Genomic DNA, 23,538 nt, shown 5'->3' on the forward strand with positions numbered 1-23,538 from the left:
AGGAGAGGGGAGGGCAGGTGGAGGTGGGGCGTCGGTGGTGATGGAGGACCACGCAGGTGGAGCTCACGCTCTCTGTGTGAGGTTGAAAGACGACAAGGGGAAACGAGGCTCGAAGGGGTACGGGCCAGGATGCGGGCCAAGGTGGGCTGGCGAGGCTGGGCCGAAGAAAGGGAGAGAAGGAGAGAAAGGGAGTGGGCTGCCGGGGAAGGGAGAAGGAAAAGAGAGAGAGAGAGAGAGAGATGGGCCAGGGGGGCTGCAGCTTGTTAGAGGAGGTTAGGGTTTGATTTTGAAAATCCTTTTCTTTTCTCTCTTATTTTCAAAACTGTTTTGGTATTTGAAAATAATACCAAACAAAACCAAACCATTTTTAAAATTGTGAAATATTTGAAATAGTTTAATTTATTAATATAATTTTGATTGTTAGGGTTTTGTTAAGAGAATTAGAGGGGGGGAGGTTTATTATAAAACCATATGAGAGGGAAACACAAATAGTTTTTATTGGAGAAATAATTTTTATTTAATAAAATCTTGTGAATGATAGGATGCATGATGCATGATGATGCATAAAAGGAAGGCACAAACAAATCTAATATGGGGTACTACCCGGGGCCGTTACAATCGACACCACTAACAAGGGATCGCGCCCCGAGATCCCACCTCAAGGTACGGGGGAGAGAGGTGAACTATCGGGTCTTCAGGCGACGTGTCGATCTCCTCGACACCACTAACAAGAGTTGTTGCTCCATGTAGATCGGTCGACACCACTAACAAGAAGTCGTTGTTCCGTTGTTGATGATGCGCTTCCGTCGGGCTCCTCCGAAGATCGGACCTAATAGGTGAAGGGCAAAGATCGTCCAACCCACGTCGGAACCTAATACTCAGAGAACTCTGATAAGAGAGAAGACTCAAAACTCGCAAAGGTAAGATGAGAAAGAATTGAGGTAAGGAGAAAAATCAGAGCTAATCAGAACTATCCAACGAGTTTTAGAAAATAGTTTTGACACTAGACACAACGTCCGTTGGCAAGGTTATCCTACAGACTGGACTAGTGGGGTACCGTCAACCTGAGGCTCTGATACCAACTTGTGACGCCCCGGAACCGGTACCTTGAGGATTCCAGCGATCCCGCCGAAATCCGCACGATATCGATTCAGAGACGCCCTCCGACACGACGTGCGCGACAAATCACACACGTGATGCCAGAGGAATTAACACGAGCGGTAACATTACAACAGATTACAATAGAGCCCACAAGAAACATATATTACAACAACGACTCCAACGAGTCAAGATACAAATATACAATACAAAGATCCAAATCATACAGAAGATCGAATGCGTCCGAGTACGGACAAGATACAAATTGGACTAAGAGTCCTGAAGATAACCAGTGGCGTCCATAACCCTGCCCAGGCCAAGCCGGAAGGGTAACCTTGCTAACGTCGCCTTCATCAAACATATCTTCATACCTGCCCGGTTATATCCCGTAGAAGCAGCAATAAGTACGGGTTCGTACTTAACAAGACTTCAAGACATATAAGCATTCGTCAACCAGTCGTCCTTTGTACTTGAGGCACGCAGGGGACTTAGAGGACGCAAGAGGAACGTCATAGGCAATATGGTGGGGTTAAGCGGCAACGCGCAAGCACTAAAAACCTATAGAGACACTCTACAACATTCGTCTAATCAGAGAAGATGAGAGAGCGCACAAACTAACAGTTCTATACTCTGCAAACATAACCCAACCGATGTGTTCCCCCCTCGTCAGGAGGTACTTACAAAGGCACTCACACGGTTGTCAAGTTTTAACCATTTATTATTAGAGTTGGGCTAACTTAGTACTCAAGTTATTAGTATTGAAACAACATGTGTAAGTTGTCTATGGTCGAGTCATACAGCTCCAAGTCGTCCATAACCGCGGACGCGGCTTATCGATAAGATTGTAACCCTGCAGGGGTGCCCAAATGTGCCCACACGCACGCTCAACCCACTTACGACAGGTGGATATCACGACACGCACTCTCCTTCACTACAACAATGTCCAGGAAGCCACCTAACTAAGTTAAACCTGTATCGGAGCCCGATCGAAACTCCGACGTGGACCTAGCTGTTGCGAGAATGGCTAAGAGGATCAGAGCCCACTAGAGGATGACCTCTTAACAATACGTGCCGCACCTACGGACGTGCAAGGGACAACGGGGATACAAGGCACTCACGGCTTCCCCAAAAGTAACATCATATCATCTGACCACAAGAAACATGCTTGCACGCCCGGGAGAAGCAAAACAAACATCCAAACTAGTTGTGGCCACTGGACAAGGCTGTAGATTCCGGCAGTGGTCGAGGGGAGACCCGGTAAGCATACCCACGTGTGGTTAGAGCGCTCAGTCTCGGAACAGATAACAAGAACTCGGGGTCCTAAGATATTTAGGAAACACAAGTGAGCCGTCACAAAACGATCAGCTGACCCACCGATGCCTCCGCTAAACAAATGTCAACAACTAATGTAACCATGATTCTTCCCAACATATAACCCGATAGGATAATAAAAACGGTAACGAGATAAAACAGCACTAGCATGCACTACGACTCGCAAGGCAGACCCGATAACCAAACAATAGCTGTAGGTGGTTGGTGGAGGCAATATAGGCTGCTTGAGGTAACTAGTGGAAGGGACACGTGACAAGAACGCAACTTAAGGATAGCATGAGGGAGAAGGCAAAATAAAATAGGTGAGCGACTTCTGCAGGGGCAGGAGTATAGGGGAAATGCTTGCCTGTTAAAGCTTGCCGAGGGACATCCGGAGAACTTGTCGTATCTCACAACACCACTTCGCATTCCTATCCGGGAAGAAGCAAATGCTGGAACACACAACGCATGCAAGTCTTACTACTACGGATAAAGAACCGGCATGAGCAAGATGCGGGCATGCATGTCATGGCAGGTATGATGCGATGCAACTATCCAATTTAAGCGGAGTCGGAACCCCGGACAAACAATTTAGAGTTGGAGTTGCATTTGCTACCGCCAAAATTAAGTGGTTGTTAGCATGCATAACATGGCAAGGGTGCGCTACTTCAAAATTAAACGGAGCGGGGAAAACCACGTCGGTGTTCCGAAATACTCCGCATATATGTTAGGTGAACATGCATAACTATCATCGTGCGTCATGATGCGAGATGCAAACAGGCATATGAATGGCATATTCATGTTCAGCACATTTTTCTGATCAACTTTCATATAAAACACTTTGCATTTCGATGAACGGTTTGAAAGATATGATTTATACAAGATATACACATATTCTGCAATTTCCAGAAAAATAGGAAAAGGGGGAACTGTTTTATACCGAATAGGTTCCAGCCACAGGGGATGACGAGCGGGCCCAGGGGCGCTGACACGGCAGCTGACCAAGCAGAGGGCCCCGGCTTGGTTTGCAGGGGGTTCAGGGGGTTTTCCGTGAAACTGTTGGAGAGAAGGACTGCGGGTTAAGAAAAGGGGATAGGCAGGGGCTAAACTGCAAAAGGTTCCAGATCTGGATCTGGCAACCGTTCTCACCAAGGGAGGATCTAGCCGAGAGAATGATGTGTGGGGCCCGCAGCCATGCTGGCGCTGACGTGGTGAAGCGTCTCTGCTGCTGCCCGTAAGGTGCTCGACGGAGGTCTGTGCCACGCGCGTCGCAGGTAGGGGTGGTCACCGCGGCGGACGTGACGCGCGCGGGCGATGTGGAGGCCCCCTGGATGCGCGCGGGTGCGGGTTCGAAGCGGAAGAAGAAGGGGAGTCTTCCCGTGGCGAATTCGGAGCCGGGGGAGCACCGTGGCGACGGCGGCGAAGACATCTGCGGGTGGCCGGAGGCGGTCAACGGCGAGATGACGAACCAGTGAGGGGGAAAGAGCGAGAAGAAGACAGAGAGGTGTGCCATCTCACCGGGGACTTGTAGGACGTGACGAGGAGGGCGGAGGAGGACGGTGGTCGCCGTATTCTGCGAGAAACGCCGGCGGCCGAAGGAAGGGGAATGGCGAAAATTGGGGCGATTGGAGAGGCCACGGCTTGATTTGCTTGGGGAAGAAGACGAGGAGGACAAGGCGCGTCTGGTGGTGGTGTTGGATGGGCTTGGGGTGGCCTCCTGCGACGGCGCCATGGCGAGGCCGACGATGGCGTTCACGGTGGTGGGGAGTTCTTCTCTGTTTGTCTTGCAGATGAAGAAAGAAAAAGGGGAGGAGGAGAAGACTTGGGGGAGGAGGAAGTTGGCGTGGTCCAGAGAGGATAAGGAGAGGGGAGGGCAGGTGGAGGTGGGGCGTCGGTGGTGATGGAGGACCACGCAGGTGGAGCTCACGCTCTCTGCGTGAGGTTGAAAGACGACAAGGGGAAACGAGGCTCGAAGGGGTACGGGCCAGGATGCGGGCCAAGGTGGGCTGGCGAGGCTGGGCCGAAGAAAGGGAGAGAAGGAGAGAAAGGGAGTGGGCTGACGGGGAAGGGAGAAGGAAAAGAGAGAGAGAGATGGGCCAGGGGGGCTGCAGCCTGTTAGAGGAGGTTAGGGTTTGATTTTGAAAATCCTTTTCTTTTCTCTCTTATTTTCAAAACTGTTTTGGTATTTGAAAATAATACCAAACAAAACCAAACCATTTTTAAAATTGTGAAATATTTGAAATAGTTTAATTTATTAATATAATTTTGATTGTTAGGGTTTTGTTAAGAGAATTAGAGGGGGGGGGGGTTATTATAAAACCATATGAGAGGGAAACACAAATAGTTTTTATTGGAGAAATAATTTTTATTTAATAAAATCTTGTGAATGATAGGATGCATGATGCATGATGATGCATAAAAGGAAGGCACAAACAAATCTAATATGGGGTACTACCCGGGGCCGTTACAGTTAACTATAAAAAGAAATATAGCAACTTTAGTTACTTTAACAATAGATTAAGGATATAATAGAAATCTATTGGTAGAAGATAAAACCAATTCTCAATATCTTAGTAACTAGAGGAGAACATAAAATGTTAAGTAAGCCATCACCTTATCATGGTTAGGGGAGATTAAACCCTAGCACATGCAATATGGTGTCATTTCATCTCTACAACCTAGTACTATACCTTAAACCTAGTTTGTGTATCACTTGAATGATCACAACTAAAACCTAAGCCACAACTAAGTTCCAAACGATGCATCATTAGGTGAATATAGTTAGAACTCTCTAATTGCTCACTAGTTAATCCTTATGCTTCAATTATTAAACATAAGAAACACCTAATGCTAAGTTCCACAATTAAAACCCATGTGTGGTGAATAACCACTCATATCAACCATTTGACTCAATAACCAAGACCCAACTATGAGGAGAGTAATACCTACTCTAAGGATTTCAAGGTGTTATTAAAATTCAATAATAGTGCTAATCTTGAAATAAGGTTATAATCAAACCTCCAAGACCTTAATAAATAAGTATTCACATAAAATCATATGCAAGTAACCAAATTCCTAAATATGAGATCAAGTCCTTAGAAATAATTTAGCACATGAAATCATGCCATTAAATCACTTCTTAATAGAAATCCATAAGTAAATATTACTTTGAAATTGTTTCTTGCAAGGTAATACCAAATAAAACTCTATATATCACTAAGTAAGAAAATTATCATTGGAAAACAATTTGAATACTTACAAAGATAATATTCAAATTCATGTCCATAAAGGTATTTAAATTCAAGTTCCAATAATAATAACTAAACCAATGATATAATACCCATATTAACATTCTAATACACCACTAAAGTATCTGCAGTACCTTGTACTAATCTTTGCATGATTCAAATAAGCAAGACCTGCAAAATAGAAAGGAATTCAAATTTGAATTTAAAACAGAATTATAAAACAGAAAAAGAAAACAGATAAAAGAAAAAGAAAAAGAGGGAAAGGAGCCTTACCTGGCCGTGGCAGCCCAGCAGCAGCCCATGGTCCTGCCCCAAAACACGGCCCAAACCAGCCCAGTACCCTTTCACATGGATAAAGACGAGGAAGACGTCGTCGTCTTCGTCTCCTTCACTGGGAGCACGGGAGCTCGCCACCGAGCCGATCATCTCCACGTCCCGCGGTCGCCGCCGCAGTTGTTGACCGCCAGCGCACGGCGGAGAAGCTATAAAACGCGTCGACGCCCTCCGTTTCCCCTCCCTCTGCGTAATTTTCCCCATTACCGAAACCCTAGCCAACCCTGCCTCCGGCCATCGCCGTCGATGGAGACCTCCCCAGGCCAAGCTGTGACCACCCACGTGACCGCCGTCCTCGACATGCCCAACCTGCAGAAGGAATCGAGCCAAGGTGCCCCGGAGCGTCCTCGTCGAGCTCGTCTCTCCGACGGCCGGCGACATTAAATCCGGCGAACCAGACCACCGCAAGCCACGCCGTCAAGCGCATCGTGCTCCTGGTGAGCCACTGATCTCCCTAGCATGCTCGCCGAGCTCGATTACATGCCGTAGCGCCACTGCGTCACTAGCCCGTGAGCGCCGCCGCCGCACCTCGTCGCCGGGCACGCTCCGGTGACCAAATCGGAGTGACGCCACCACCAGTCAGTTCGTCTTGACACCCTCGTTCGATTGAGCCTACGCACAGCCCCGCGGGAACCCGTTATCGCCGGCGTCGTCCACCACTGGCCGCCGGCAGAGCACATGGTTGCCACATCGGCACCATGTGGTAGCCAGCGTGGCTTAGCCCCACCAGTCAGTGACTGTGTGGGTAGAGTCACCGGGTGCATTTAGTCATTTCCCTGTTTTAATTTAAATCCCATTAATCCAAAAACTTCAAACGAATTTATAAAATTCATAATAACTCAGAAAAATGAAAATAAGATATCAAAATTCTTAGAAAAGAAAAATCTATCCAATAAAAATATAATATGAAATTTTTATTTGTAATAAAAATTTAAGTATTTAATACTTGTTATTTAAGCATTTTCTATTATTCTTAATTGAGATTAAATTTTAGAAATTAAGAAAATTTTCTAAAATAAATAAAAACCAATAAAGTAAATAAAGAAAACATTCAAACTAATTTTCTTTATTTGCAACTTATTAAATCCTTATTATTAGAAAATAAATCCTAATTAATAATTATCTTAATTATTAAAATAGTTAAAAGTAATAAATAGACAAATCAAACATTTTTTTCATTTTTTTTAAAGTTAGTAATAACTTCAATTCATAATGAAGTTATTAACCTATGAACTAAATAGTAATTATGAAACCCTAGTTCCATAAGGAAGAAAACTAGGAACTCATCATTTCATGTGTAATCCTAAAACCCTAATGCCATTTAGACCCTAGCTCCATTACTTCAAATGAACCCTAAATGGTTTCCAAACCTGCACCCAAGTTAAAATGTGATCATGTTACTTCAATAGTAGTCATAGAACCATATTAGCAACTAAAGACATATCTATGTCCACATAAATTGTAGAACCCTATCACTAGCAATTTAGTATTCCATGTATGCATACCATTAAACCAAGTTGATCAAGTAGGATCAAACCTAGTCCCTATCACCAAGGATCTCATCCTTTATTAACCTTATTTAGCATCACACCATTGTGATGAACTCCAATAACAACTATGCCAACTATTGTGCATTACCTAACCATATTCCACTAAACCCTAATGGTGTGAAATGTGTATGAACCACCTTATTTAGGAACCAAATATTCTTTACTTAGTGGATCCAATAACAAACCCTAGACAACCTCAACCCTAATTGATAGAATTGATAACTGCTCTTTACTTATTATACAACTACTATTCCTTGGTGTGTATGATTATTACTATGCATGTTACCACTTGCTTATGATTCTAAGGCAACAAGACCCTAATAAGAACCTTGTTTGTGGAATTACTATAAAAGTGCAACACACTCTAAACCAATCATATCAACCCACTAATCCTAAATCATCGGGGTTAGGTCACGCTTAGAGCAATTGCATCTCATACTTATGCATTATTGCATCCTTGCCAATCTTTTAAACATCGTCCTTACCGGACGATGATGCTATTTCAGAATTTGGAATTATTGCATATCGAAGACCTTGCCTGCATAATCTTGCAGTCAAGAAAGGCAAGTTCATCGCTTGCTCATGTCATTTGAGTATTTTTACCAAATTACTTGCAAAGTACTATGTTTATCACTATTGCATAAAAAGCAAAACCACTATTTTCATAACTATGAATATGACAATGTGGTGGGCAATGGAACCATGGATTGTGTTGATATGGTGGAGGTTCCATTGCAAGGGTTTATATCCATCTAGGATTAAACAACAAATGTCGTCCAGTGATTCTTGTGCCGTAAAACTCGTGTTAACCATAAGATCTGGAGTGGGACGGACTAGTCAATTGTATTTCCACCTCTTGTACATCAACGGATGCGCTTACCGTAGCAGTTGTGTCTTGCGGAGCAACTGGAGGGTGGGGAGCCCCTTCTAATTCCCCACGGTAATGCAGTGCTTACCGTAGCGGTTGCGGCTTGCGGAACAACTTGAGGGTGGGGATCCCCTTCTAATTCCCCACGGTAATGTGGTCTATGATGGGTTGCAGCTACCGGCGAAGGAGTTTGGTTTCATCCCAGACTGTTGTTGTGGTCGGGGGCCGTCCTTAATTGGTATAAGAGCACCGGCGAGGACCCAGGGTCGGGGTATGCAACAACGGGTGGGTGTGCGAGGTAGCGGAGGAATATAATTGGCTATGACCTTATACCGGGCATCACACCAAAGGAAGTGTGGACGGGTCGCCCCCGGTTGGCACCAAGGTTAAGATCTCTTATGGGTAAAGTAACACACCTCTGCAGAGTGTAATGAATCGTGACCTGTCACACCCTGTTCCGGGTTTTGGAACTGCGAACGCTGCCGGAAAGGAACTCCATGAAGTTCTAGTAAACCGGTGAAGGCTGACGGACATAGTTCTTCTGAATAAAAGCAACATTTTGAAGAAATGGTTATCAAAACCTGCATTGGTATTAGACTTTCTGATCTAATGTTGTAGCTAGTGCATCAAACACTTCTTTCCTATAATGAACTTGTTGAGTACGCTCGTACTCATCCCACTCTTAAATCCCCTGCTTAGATATGGAGGCATCGAAGGAGGCTCTACAGTGCAACTCGAAAACCGATGAGTCAACAACTACTTCAAGGAACAGGAACCGTCAGAAGAGTCAAACACCACATCCAACAAGGATAAAACCTAGCTTAGCAATAGAAAGGAACTAGTTTCCTAAACCTAGCTCCTATTTAGCTAGAATCTATTCATAACCTCTATAGCTAGTCAAATACTCTACAAATAGAGTTCGTGTTAGGATTAGACTACGAGTCGTTTTTCTGGAGTTATTTGCAATTTTACCTCATTGTAAAGTAGGAGGCTGTGATGATCTTATGTAACAGAGTCTGTGTGTAATTCTATAGACATGCTTTGGACCCGCATATGTTTCTGTTCTACCACTGTGAGCGATATAATACTAGTGGAACGGTGTTTCATTGGTGTTATATCAGACTTGCATACTACACCATGCAGTGGTATGCCGGGTCACCACAAATATGCTACCACCTGAGACTAGGAAATTATAAATTATTTATTTCCCTACATTTCAGCCACCATTTTCTCTGTAATATTTACGACAGAAGAAACACCATGTGCCATTTTGCATGTCTGCACATGCTGATCTGCAATGGTATATAGTAGTTGATACAACACCGGCAGCATCCAGGAAGAAAAACGTCTGGAATAAAAGAAATCAGATATTTAAAAAGGTACTAGCCAGAATACATACTGTTTCTGAGATATTGTTTCCAAAATATTTACTTCAACTGAAAGTAGGATACCTTGAGAAGTAGACATATTTGCTATGCTTTTTTCTAGTTCCCAGACGACATAGTATTGCTCCTTCTGTTTTTTCTGTACGTATCAATGGTCAATGTTTCTCAGGTGTACTGTGGTTGCTTCTATATTGTTTTGCATCTTTTAAACAAGCTATGAAGATGTTTGTGAAACCAAAACCTGTGCATGGTTTTTTTTATAGTTCATGCTCTGCTATTTGCATAACATGGCAGTGAGCAAGCTAATCTGCTGCCTATCACCTATTAGTTAGCTTATGACGTTCTAGTGCTTAGATGACAGTCACATACATACATGCTTAGTACAATAGAACATGGTTGTGTTTTTTAGATGTGGAATGAGATAGTTAAGAGCCATATGTTTAGAAACATTCACAAGTCCTCTCTGAAAAAGGAAATATGCGTGTATATATATATATCACCATATTTGATGCTGATTTTGTACATAGTACTGGGACCCTTATGGAAATAATACAACAATAATTTGCTATATGTGATGCAATTAATTTCCTTAAGAAAACTGTGAGGCAGGCCCTATAGGGTAAATAGGGACCTAAATTCACATATGTGAGGACTTGTACCCAGGTGGTGGGGTTGTGATGTGCATCCACTCCTCCAACCGTTTAGTTATTTTGGAGTATATGTTTATGCCTCCTCCATTGAGCAGACTCCAAGTTGACTTTATTCTCTACTTGTGTTGCATATATAGAAACATGAACTGAAGGGTCTGCTTGTAGGTGGTACAGATAATTAACAAAGATTACCTCAAGTCCACTTGCGTTTTGATCATCACGACAAAATATGTTAATGGCTCATCTGATTTTGGTGCAGTTGTTGGGTTCAGTATTTATCTTCTACACTATTCAGTAACTAAGATAAAGACTATGGACCCTTGGGAGTATGATGTTGAGTCTTCCTTGAAATTCAGATTCTTATTTTGTCGGTAATATGCCGATGTTGGGTTTATCTCACTCAAAAATATACATCTTCCGTTCGGAAATAAGTGACTCAACTTTGTCTAGATGCGGATGTATCTATCTACAGAACTCAAATGCGTCTATTACATCTATATCTAGATAAAACTGAGTCACTTATTTCCAAACAGAGGGACTAATAACGATAGAATAATATTACTGTATTGTCTTCTTGTGGAAGTTGAGCCCTTTGGAAAATGGTAGTTCTCTCCAGCTCGAAATGAAATTAAAAGGTTACTCCTTTTGTCTTAGAGTCCAGCTTCATATATATGATTCAGAAGAATGCATTACTGGAAGTGATATCTTAGTTAGGGTCCAAGAGAGTGAGGAGACTTGTGCCCACAGATTGGAGTTACCTTTGTTATTTGCATAATAATGCAAGGGAAAGGCTGCCGCCTAGAAATACTCTTGATCCCACACAATGTATTGGAGCTATCGCACTAGGTATGCTCTTATGGGAAAGGTACCAGCTTGTGGCTTAATCTTAAGAATATATGGTCTGTGGACTGTGGGCTGATATATCTTTGTTTGCTGTTGATATCAATGTGGAGTGCTGTAGAACGGAAATCTTTCTTTGGAAAAGGAGTGCTTGATTCCGTGTTCTATTTGTCCAAGGGCGGGTGAGCATGCATTGAAGGATATGATTTGTAGTACATAAATATATATATATTTAGCTCGTAGACTAAATTGTTATGACATGCTGTTGGAGAAGGCTGACAAGGGAACGGAAAATGCTCGGCTGCACCTAGCGGCATCTGCCCAGGGCAGATGCCAAGTTCCGACTGGTCCTCAACAAAGGTGGGGTCAACGGTTACAGCCGGTGTAGTATTCCAACCATGGTTTTTGAGTCGCTGTATATTCACTGAATAGTCGCTGTATAGTCGCCGAGTCGTTTTCCAAAAATCACGGCGACTCGCGACTATACAGTTTTTTTGGTCGACTATACATGAGTCGCAGCCTCAGGCGACTCGCTTTTGAGTCGCGACTCAAAAACCATGATTCCAACCTATGCGCAGTAGGGAAGAACACTGCCGCAAGTGGCATACCTTGATGGCTGGCTAGATCCTGGATCTCACGACGTACCATTAATTTTAAGTTTGTTTCCAAGTTGGAGAATCGGGATAAGAGCATTGAGGTTTCGGTTTCCACATGTTGCTCACGCTGGGAATCATATGAGTCAATGCCTATATGATAACTAAATTCCAAATGCCTCCAAAAGCCTAATATAATCTACTGGCCACAGGGGAGATGAACAAGCAGTGGCCCAACCATTTCACCCACCCCTCTTCTATTGGTTTGCTGAACATTTCTCACTACTCTAGGTCTTTAGTCTCTTCAATTGGTATCTCCTGTTAGTCTTGTTTCCCTTTTATAGAAGGAGTGCGCTCCATTCTTGGTTGTACTGCCCAAATCCTAACTCTTTCAATCCTCATTACTTCTATCTTCTGCTCTCTGCGATAGCAATACGGTTCTTGTACCTTGCCTTCTTTCCATTCCAAGTTCCAACCATGTCCAGTGATCATCACATGGTGTACAGCTCTACTTACTACATCAGTACTTTCTTAGCACATTGTTTCTAAAAGCCTGTGCAGTACTTCATTTGCACAGTTTTTATTTCTTCCAATTTTATTCATAGTTCTTTATATCTTACCTGGACAGCATATGCATGCATCATTTCTGTAGTTAACAAGCAATTAAGAAATAAGAACTATGTTTATTGCAACAAAATGCTCCTAAATATGTTTACGTTGCCTAGTGAAGGCGTGTATTGTAAGTGGTACGACAACAAACATTGACCTGAATTCCACTTACTCTTGGGAGGTTACTTTTTTGGATAAAGGAATATATTAATATCGCGAAGATATCAATTACACACAACATCTGCAACAACGTAATACCCTAATACATGGGAATCTGATTCATATCAAGATTTTTATCTGTTGTTTTTTCTCATACATACTGATTGTGTGTTTATCTTACTTGTAGAAAATATACCAGTTGATTTATCTTTGTTGGTAGCTAAAGAACGTACTCCCTGGGCTACTAGTTAAGGTTCATATATAGGAATCTTGCTATTCACAACATATTTGAGGTAACTCCACATGTTGCCTCCTTTTTGTTCACTTCACTAACACAGTCACGACATATAACTCTATATCATAGTAACTAGATACATTATTGTTTGTTGGTCTACTCCTTGACCACATAATTGTTGGATTCAATATGTAGCTTGTTGAATTTTCTCTTCATGCACCACCTTAGTTTTGTCGGAACTGGCTCTTCAGAAAGTGTTCAAGATAATAAAACTCAGCATTTCTCAATAGACGTATATCTAGTTTTATTACCTTGTTAATTTTTCTGATATATTTACACTTCCTTCATTTAGCAGAATGCAAGTTGATTCTTTTCCCCAGTTGTGTTCAAGATTAAGAAATATATAGTGACTGCTCTTCTTGTAGGTAGTAATTAACAGATATTTACGCAAGTCCCCTTGTGTACTACTCACTGCAATAATAGGTTAACGGCTCATCTGGTTCTGGTGCAACTGTAGGGTTGAGCAAGAAGACGACTTCCTAAAGGTGCAGTTGGTATTTTCGGGGCTGGGATATCTTAGGGTTAATGATCTTCTACAGTAGAAAGTGGCGAAGCGAAGTTCTATGGAACCCTTGGGAGTATGACATTCAGTCTGTCTTAACATTCAATTTTTTATTTTGCCATACATGTTGATGTTAGGTTTATCTCACTCTGAAATGTAAGAACGATGGTAACACTATTGCTTACTCTATTGTCTACTTATGGAGGTTGCTCAAAATGATAGTAAAAAGCTACTCCTTTTGTCTTGTTCATCTCTTCATATATAGGAGTTTCAGGAATGCATTACTTATTACTGTAAGTGGCCTCTTAATTAGATCAAAGAGAATGAGATGAGATTTGAATAATTGATTATCGCTAGCAGCTGAGTAGCTGATACGGGCATGGAGGCCTATGTGGAGCCTAGATTTAGGACTCCATCAGCTTATTTATCCTAGTTTATGTAATGGTCATATGTGGGCCAATTAGGGTTTTTAATAAATTGAGTCAGTTTGGTTTAGGCCCGTCCAAACCAAGGTAGAGAGGCCCACTAGGGGCTGGCCGGCCACCCCACCCCTCGTATAAGTGGAGGTGCGGCTAGGGTTAGAGATAGAACAAGTTTAGTCTCAAGATTAGGGTTTTCCCCATTGCGTGTGTTCACGTGTATCATCCCTCCGGGGGTACGGCGCTGTCGTTTATCTATATTATCCACTGCGAAGGTTCTTGTGTTCATCAAGGATTGTCTAGCTCAGGTTTGAAGCGTATCGTTCATCGATCCGTTGCTTGTTGGATTCGTTCCCTCTTCTCCAGGCTGCGTTCATCGCGTTGTTGGGAGGATTTACTACCCCAGGTTCTCGCTGTGAAAGATCGGGCATCAACCAAGGAGGATCCAGTGGGTTTCTTCCTACATCATGTGGTATCAGATTTCTGGGTTGCTCACGGCGAGGTTTTGTTGATCGATCTCTTTGGATCGGTTTGCATCGGAGAAGATTGGTTCTAGATCAGAGGCGTTTGGCTCTCGGTCGAAGGAGGTTTCGTTGGAGGAAGTTTGGCGTTGTTTGGTGCAGTTTGGAGGTCATATGGCTGTTCCGGAGGTCAAAATCACGAAAATTAGCGTCTGGAATCGGGAAGAAGAAGACGTTTCGCGATGCGCCCCGGTGCCAGGGCCGGCCGACCGGACCCTGGACCGGCCGGGCCGGTTGACAAGCGATTAACTTGTCAATGCCTACGGGTTGTAGACTAGGGTTTAGTTGGAAGTAGAGGGCAAGTAGATCTCGAAGGTTTCAGCCGAAAAGTACTCGACGATTATGAAAACTAGGGTTTGAGCGACAATGATTCGATGATTTCATTGTCCCTCGACTCCCCCTTATATAGGAGGTGGAGCCGAGGGATTCGTGTTGTACAAGTTACAGAGTCCGGGAAGGTTTACAACTCATCCCGCAAGATTACAAACACCACCACTATTACAATTCTAACTTTCATTAATATCAACTTGGGCTTCCGAATCTTCATATTCTTCGGGTCGTGGGCCTTCAGTAAACCCAGGGTACTATCTTCGGCAGGCCCATTGGGGATGCCTATGTCAGTAGCCCCCGAGATTTTGCTTGAATCGCAGAGTCAAGGAAAATCTCCACTGTTTATTTTTACTCGACAACTTTAAAACTTCTCTATATTTCTTCTTATGAATTTCTATATTGTACAGGGATAATGGTAATTGGGGCTAGTTCATCTGACGGATCAGGTACTAGTTAACTGCTCTAGTGGCAATCCGCAAAAACCTACTTCAAGATCACGTCCCTGGACATGATCTCGGGATACTGGTGTAAACTTCGACAGGTGCCGCTTAAGGTCTTACCATTCTGTCGAGTCCCAGTCATATTTATCGGGTACCTAACGCGTCCGTTAGGATTTTTCTTCGTATCTATTGATACGGATAAAGGTAGCAAACCGACGTCAGAGACGACACTACGCCACACAGAACGGATCTGGGGTCTTACCTTCGCAAATTTGCGGCATTCAGAAATTGATCGCAACTTTGGCGTTCTGAGAATATATTGTCGAGTGCTTATTCGGCTGTTGGAATGGCACATTTTATTGAGTCAACGGATGACTTATATTGCTTTCCCGATGGGAGTATATGTAGAGTTATGCATATAACTCGAAATATGCTCACTTTTTCTTCTTCTTTTTCTCCATCTTTCTTTCTTCTCTTTTTTTTTATAATTTCATCGGGCACGCGAACAGCGTTCCCGATGGGAGTAGCCCCCGAGGCTACAGCCAAGGACTTGTGCTTGGGTGTAGGCTCCACGCCTTATGCTGCTATATTTCTTTTCTTTCCCGAAGTTTTCAAATCTCTCGGGTGCGCGAACAGCGCTCCCAATGGGAGTAGCCCCCGAGGCTATGAGCAAATATTTGTATTTGATCATAGGCTCACGCCATTTCTATTTTTTCTTTCTTGATCTTTTCATTTTTCCGAAGTCCAGCCGGTCAACCGAGCTACAGGCCGGGTCCAGCCGGCCTAGACCGGGCCACGGGCTGATGCCAATCGGGCCTTATACTGCGCCGCTCAGCTGTGCGGCCGGTCCCCAGGCCGGCCTGACTGGGACCCTGGTCGGACCGACCGGTCCCCAGGCCGGTTTACCGGGTCCCTGGTCGGACTAGCCAGTTCCTAGGCCGGTTCAGCCGGGCTCTGGGCCGGGCAGGCTGCGGCTGTTCCTGTTTCATCTCTGGCGATGCTACTTGATGCTACTGCTGTTGTTGCTTCATTTTCAGACGATGTATTGGGCATACGGTGTTCGCGTGGCACGAAGTCCGGTTATATCTTCAATGATTTCCTTGACATCCGGAAGGGAGTAACGCTTCCCGTGTCAGAACTGAAGTGGTATTTACGCCATTACGCGACAATTGAGCAGTACGAGGATTGGGAGAAGTACATGGAATTAGGTTTTCAACGATGTCGTCGCTACAAAGGTAAGTTCACTGGTTATGATGCCTACATTCTCGCTCACCGGCGTGTGGATGAGGAGTTGGACATATATTGGTGCAATGCAGTTGATAGAGGCGAGTATGCTTATACTTGGGCGGACTTCAAAAATTTTCTTCGTGGTGGTTTCGGGTTACCATTGAAGGATCGTAAGCAGTCATCCAGAGTTGGGCATGCATTGAAGGAAGTGAACAAGTGTCTGGCGGAGGTAATGCAGGCAGTGGACAAGTGCATAGTTCCTATTCAGGAGGTTGTTCCACTACCAATAGTCACTGAGGACAAGGTGATATCTTCAGAGAAGAGGAAACCTGGCTCTGATACCAAGAGCACTACTGTGACTATTGAGGAGGATGTACCATTGAGCGGGCTGAATATGCAACTCAAAAGGATACAAGATGATGCTTGCAAGACAGTTGATAAGGGCCAGCGGTGGAGTTTGTTTCAGACTCAGTGCTTTATCAAAGGCAAGGCTTGCAAGTTGATGATTGATGGTGGTAGCTGTATTAATGGCATTAGCAAGGCGATGGTGGTAGCATTGGGGTTGTCTACATGGCGTCTTCCTGAACCTAAGCGTCTTGAGTGGTTGAATAGTTGTGGTATGCTGAAGATTACTCACAAGGTGCATGTGCCATTTACAGTTGATGATTATGTTGATGAGATCGATTGCGATGTGTTGCCATTGGAGGTGTGCGGATTGCTACTTGGGCGTCCTTGGCAGTATGATCGTAATGTCACACATGATGGGAGAGCAAATACATATTCTTTTATGCATGGTGGCAAACAGCGGACTTTGAAGCCTATGGGTGATGATCATATCAAGTCCGATGTGAAGTTAGTGGTGCGTAAGGAGAAGTTGCACAAGCCTAAAGTGCAGCTAGAGGTGCATGATGTTTCGAGCATTGATGTTGGTGATGTTTCAGCCATGCCTGTAGATACACTTGTTGTTGATGTGGATGTTGCAGCATGTGCTACAGTTCCAGTTTGTGTTGTTGTGGGTATACTTCATGGGTGTACCATCGACAGTGCCTAGATCCGGCAAGCCCGGGTGGCCCACAGTTGGTGGTGTGGCATGTGGCCCATCGGGCGGCCCAGTTGCTGTTGATCCTGACGGATGAAGTCCGGCCCAGGCAAAGGGAGCCGGATCCGACCGACCTTGAGGAGGAACCCGGATCCATGAAGGCCCATTAAGGAACCCGGATCCGGTACGACGTAGATAGGAAGGCGGATCCTTAACGTGCACGGCAAGACATTGTACCGTAGTTAGGCAACCTGTATCCGGCCAGGACTCTCCATGTAAACCCTAGATCCGTGCGCCTTTATAAGCCGGATCCCGGGAGCCCTAGAGGCACAACCACAACTCATTGTAACATCACGAAAGCGCCCAGATAATTCCAGACAAGCAGCAGTAGGCCCTGTCATCGTGCAGGTGTTCCGAAGCTGGGTAAATCGCGTACCACCGTCCCGTGTGCACTCCGCCCTATGGCCCCTACTTCTTCTCCCCCTCGTGAGGATCCCTCCTCCGAGGTACCGTCGATTAGGCAACGACAGTTGGCGCCCACCGTGGGGCCTGTGGCGTCTGGAGGCCGGAACCGGGAGGGTTCCGCCATGGGAAGCTACGACGACACCATCGCTGTGGGGCGCGTCCTTTACGCCGGAAATCTGCCGTTCGTCCCTCCGGATGAGTGCTGGATTCCGGCTAAGACAAACCCCGTCAAGCTCTCCATCGTCCCAGTTGGCGGCATACACATCTTCATCGGGGAAACCATCGATTCCGACGGAAACCCACTGGTAAGTAACGCAGACGCGACCGCCGCTGAGCTAGACGCAGTCGCGAAGATCCGATCTGAGATGCAGGAACTTCCCAAGGAAGATTCCGCCTTGGATCTGGAAATTTCAAAACCCACCCAATCCGCCCCTGCGCAGGAAACAACGGTGGAAGACCAATGAAGATCCGCCTGGGTCTCCCAGGTGTTAGAAAAGCAGAGGTGCCACTTCGTACACTTCTTGGCCCATACCGCTGGAACCGCCCCTCAAGAAGTCGGAGCTGGTCCCGAGCAGGTTGAGGCACCGGAAAACAACGCTGCTTCGGATCAGGTCGAGCCTGTCGGAGAAAGCGGAACTCCGGCCGAAGAGTCGATTTTGGGGAACCTAAGCCCAATTTCCGGGGATACCCCTCCATGGATACTGAAGAGTTCAACCGCAAGATAGGGGAATACGGATACGGTGATCAGCCTGAAGTTGAATCCGCCCAGTCTAAGCAGGTACTTGCGACCTTGGCGGTGCTGGGACAACCTGAATCAGAAGATCCAAACACCCAATCCGACCCCTAGCCATCCCGTCAAGGATCTCCAATGTCGCGGGAACGACCTCGTAAGGATCCATCCTCCGAGGACCTCCTGTCGCCTGAGGAGATGGTTGCACAAGCAGGCATGGATGCAATTTATCGCTCGGATATCCTTAACAAACCCATCACTCCCGAAGACGTAGAAGCGCTAGAAGCTAAGAGACTGAGACTGGAGATGCTGGCCACAGCCAAGAAGTTCGCCGACACCGCAGCTGCAATGCTTGATGAAAGGAAGCACGCCGCAGTCTTTGTGGAAGACTTCATCCAGCGCGAGCAGGAGGTAGATGAAGGACTGGCAAAGGTCAAGGAACTCCGGAAGCATTGGGAGGACAAGATCGTTGAAGCTCATCAGGAGGTCGAAAGAGTCCGGCGAGAGTTGATAGCTCCCCACAAGATCACCTTCGCAACTCCGACTGAGCAGCAGCCATTCGCCACTCCAAAGGACAATATGAAGAAGGCTGCGGAGATCTTGAAGAAAAAGGACGAGGAGATCGACATCGACTACGTCCGCACGCTCGTCGCTTCAGCAATGAGGCAGCAGAGCAAGGCAGACACTTCGCGCAGATTGGAATCTAACCCAGAGCATTGCGTCTCCACTGCGCAGAAGGACGCCTACGACAATCGCCATCGAGATGACGAGTCGCGAACCGGATCCTCGGAACGCAGAAGGAAAGCCAGAGAACACCCAAATCCAATCCCGGTGCCATCAAAGACGCCTCCGTCAGATCCAAGAAAGGGAAAGGATGCAATGTACTCGGGAAGGGACAAGTACCGCAACCCCTCCCCTCCGCCTAACGGATACCCGCGTCCTCCTCGCCGCCGTAGTCCAGCCGGAAACACCAGGCCCCATGGGCCTGGCGGAATCATCATCCGCGACAACATGCTGCCCTCGAGAAACAGGAACAGGGAGCGCACGCCGGAACCCCGCCGGAGCCAGCACAATGATCGTGATCCCGAGCCTAGGAGGAGTCGGAACGAAGACCGCGACCCGGAGCCTCGTCGAAGCCGGAACGGCCATGGCAGCCAGCGCCAAGGTGAAGGCAGCCACAGAAGCGGAGCCAGCATCGGGAGGGGCGAGGAGAATCTGACGGCGGAAGCAAAAAGTCGGATCGGCCCCCTCGCAGGTCTCCCTCACCACCACCTAGCGTGGCGGCGGAGGTGGAGGCGGAGGCGGCGGCCGGAGATCCCGCTCTCGCTCACAATCTCCTCGCCACGGCTCGCGTGACGCGCGGGAATGCCTCAACGAATACAGAACTGACTACATCGGTCCGAAGTGCTTTGGCAGGATGATTCGAGAGGAACCAAAGCCAAGGATGAACCTCAAGCTACCCGGAAACCTGAAACATTATGATGGCACCGAAAGGCCGGATACCTGGATAGAGGATTACTACAATGCAGTAACCTTTGCCGGAGGAACCCCTAATATCACATGCCGCATGCTTCAGCTGTACCTTTTAGGTCCAGCCCGGATCTGGCTCAGCGACCTCGAGAAGAACTCCATCTTTTGCTGGTTCGACCTGAAGACTGCCTTCGAGAAACACTTTAGGGGCACCTACAAAAGACCTGCCACAGCAAGCGACTTACAAGCATGTATTCAGAAGAAGGGAGAATCCTCAAGACACTTCCTCACACGATGGTTGGCATGCAGGAACGAGTGCGAAAATGTCGACCACAGCACCGCTATGTACGCCTTTATTGGTGGACTACAGAGAGGAGGGTTGCTGAGGCATAAGCTCACTTGTTTGGCTAACGCAAATAAACTGACTTTGGATGACATGATCTCCATTGCCAGTGATCATACTACCGCCGATGATGACGCATGCGGAGATCTCGCAGCTACAGCAATCCCCCTACACCAACAAAAGAAGAACCGTGATAACGGTAACAGTAGCGGTCACAAGCGGAAGAACCCCCCTGATGACCAGAAGAGTGGCGGATCCGAGATGGTCGCCATGGCATTCCAACGCAGAGGTCCAGGAGGCGGAAGACGACGTGGCCGTGGAGGCGGAGCCGGTAGGGGCCAGCAGCATGGCACTGAGGTCACAGCTGCCGGATCCCGCGCCCCGCAAACCTACGAGGAGTACAGAGACATGCCCTGCCTGGCCCACCTGGATCCGGCTATGGGGAAGTCCACTCACACCAACCGCAACTGCAAGTGGGTCAATGATTTGAAGAATGACCCAGAAGCAGGATACAAGCGAGCCCGGAAGCACCGCCCACGCGGCAAAGGAGGCAAGGGCAAGAACAAGGACAAAGAGGAGGACAGTTCCGAGGCGATGGAAGAGGATGATAACTCGCCGGATCCCAAGGCAGGGTCCGCAGGTAAATCCAACCCATTCGAGAAAAAGAGTGTGGGCGCGTACCACACCTTCCTCGGAACCCCATCAGTTCGCGCTACCAAGTCAGCTATCCGGATCCTGAACGCCACAGTTCCGGCTGTGCCGTAGTATGTCAGGTGGTCGGAAGTCCCGTGCACATTTGACAGGGAGGATCACCCTACCATTGTGCCAAAAGAGTGCTACGCCTTGGTTGTAAGTCCCCGCATAGACGGGTATGACTTCTCCAAGTGCCTCATGGATGGCGGAGCCAGCTTGAACATCATGTACCTGGAGACTCTAGAGCGAATGAACCTTACCAAGGAACAGCTCAAACATAGCAACACTGAGTTTCATGGAGTGGTTCCGGGTAAAAAGGCAAATTCCCTCGGCAGCATCACACTTCCCGTGGCCTTCGGCGATGTTCACAATTTCCGCAAAGAGAAGATCACGTTTGAAGTTGTGCCCTTCAAGAGCTCCTACCACGTCATCTTCGGCAGGCCCACCTACCACAAGTTTCACGCAAGGGCGTGCTACATCTACAACAAGCTCAAGATTCTGGGTCCTAACGGTATGATCACCGTATCCGGAGACTACAAAAAGGCTCATGAGTGCGAGCTGGGCGAAGCCGCCTTCGCAGAGTCTGTGATATCTGGAGAGGAGCTGAAAGGCTACAGAGCCGCGGTGGATCCGACTGAAATGCAGACCACCAAGAAGCAGATCTCCGAACATAAAAACTCCTTCAAGGCCGCGATAGAGACCAAGAAAGTCAACTTCAAGGAAGGAGACGATTCCAAACAGGTCTCAGTCGGAGCCAACATGGATCCCAAATAGGAAGACGCGCTCGTCGAGTTCCTCCGCGCTAACATGGATATCTTCGCATGGCAGCCTTCTGACATGACCGGAGTACCGAGGGAACTCGCCGAGCACTACCTCAACATAAACCCGGGGGCTAAACCGGTGAAGCAAGCTATGCGACGCTTTGGAGATAAGAAGCGCCGCGCCATAGGAATGGAATTAGCAAAGTTACTAGAGGCAAGTTTTGTAATAGAAGTTATCCACACTGATTGGGTCGCAAATCTCGTCCTTGTACCCAAAAAAATTCTGAAATACTAAGAATGTGCATCGATTACTCTGGCTTGAACAAACATTGCCCGAAAGATCCGTTTCCCCTGCCGCGCATTGACCAAGTCATTGATTCGACGGCAGGGGCGGAACTTCTGTGTTTTCTTGATGCGTATTTCGGGTATCATCAGATCCGGATGAAAGAGTCCGACCAAAAGGCGACCTCGTTCATCACCCCATTTGGCACTTACTGCTATGTTACTATGCCCTTTGGCTTGAAAAACGCAGGTGCCACCTACCAACGTACGATGCAGCGGTGCTTGAAAGACCAAATTGGCCGGAACGTACACGCCTACGTCGACGACATCGCGGTCACGACCCGGAAAGGATCCGACTTGATCAGCGACCTCGCAGAAACCTTTGAGAACCTCCATCGGTACAAGATGATGTTGAATCCGCTAAAGTGCGTTTTTGGCGTACCAGCTGGAAAACTCCTTGGCTTCATTGTCTCTAATAGGGGCATTGAAGTTAACCCGGAAAAAATCAAGGCAATCCTGTGCATCAAAAGGCCAACTTGTCTCAAAGACGTGCAATGACTAACTGGTTGCGTCGCAGCAATCAGCAGGTTCGTCAGCCGTCTTGGCGAGAATGCGCTACCCCTGTACAAGCTATTGAAGAAAACAGACAAATTTTTCTGGGATGAGGCAGCAGATGCAGCACTTCAAGGGTTGAAGGAAATACTCACTTCCCCACCTATCCTAGCAGCTCCAGGAGAGTCAGAGCCTATGCTTCTTTACCTGGCAGCCACCAACAGAGTCATCAGCCTCGTCATCGTGGTGGAGCGACAGGAAGAAGGTCACGAGTATGGAGTCCAAAGGCCAGTCTACTACATTAGCGAAGTGCTTACAACGCTATCCTCACTTTCAAAAGCTAGCTTACGGAGTTTTCCTTGGCAGCAGGAAGCTGAGACACTACTTGCAGGAGCATCCAGTAACAGTTGTGAGCAAAGCTCCGCTGGCAATGATTCTCAACAACGCTGATGCAACAGGACGCATAGCAAAATGGGGCATTGAATTGTCCGCCTTCGACATCAACTACAAAGCCAGGACCGCAGTCAAATCCCAGGTCTTGGCAGATTTCGTCGCAGATTGGACAGAAGCTCCGGATGCAAATTTGGAGCCGGAACCAGAGACATGGGTTATGCACTTCGATGGATCCAAGCAGCATCAAGGCTCAGGAGCCGGAGTCACCCTGAAGTCCCCTATCGGAGAAGAACTGCAGTACGTTCTGCAGATCCACTTCGAAGCTACAAACAATATGGCGGAATACGAGGCTCTACTACACGGACTGCGCATCGCCAAGGAGATAGGGATCAAGCACATCATATGTTGCAGAGATTCAGACCTGGTGGCACA

The 23,538-nt window shown here is 46.6% G+C and overlaps 1 long non-coding RNA gene across 1 annotated transcript; it reads right to left on the bottom strand.

Moving 5' to 3' along the window:
• Positions 1-1,243: 1,243 nt before the first annotated feature.
• LOC139834122 (uncharacterized) lies at positions 1,244-3,098 on the bottom strand. Its single transcript, XR_011749505.1, has 2 exons — positions 2,777-3,098; positions 1,244-1,469 (listed from the first exon to the last, which is right to left on the bottom strand). It is a non-coding gene; the product is annotated as an uncharacterized lncRNA (long non-coding RNA).
• Positions 3,099-23,538: the final 20,440 nt, after the last annotated feature.

This window comes from Lolium perenne, chromosome 1 (assembly GCF_019359855.2).
Source record: "Lolium perenne isolate Kyuss_39 chromosome 1, Kyuss_2.0, whole genome shotgun sequence".
NCBI classification, from domain to species: Eukaryota; Viridiplantae; Streptophyta; class Magnoliopsida; order Poales; family Poaceae; genus Lolium; species Lolium perenne.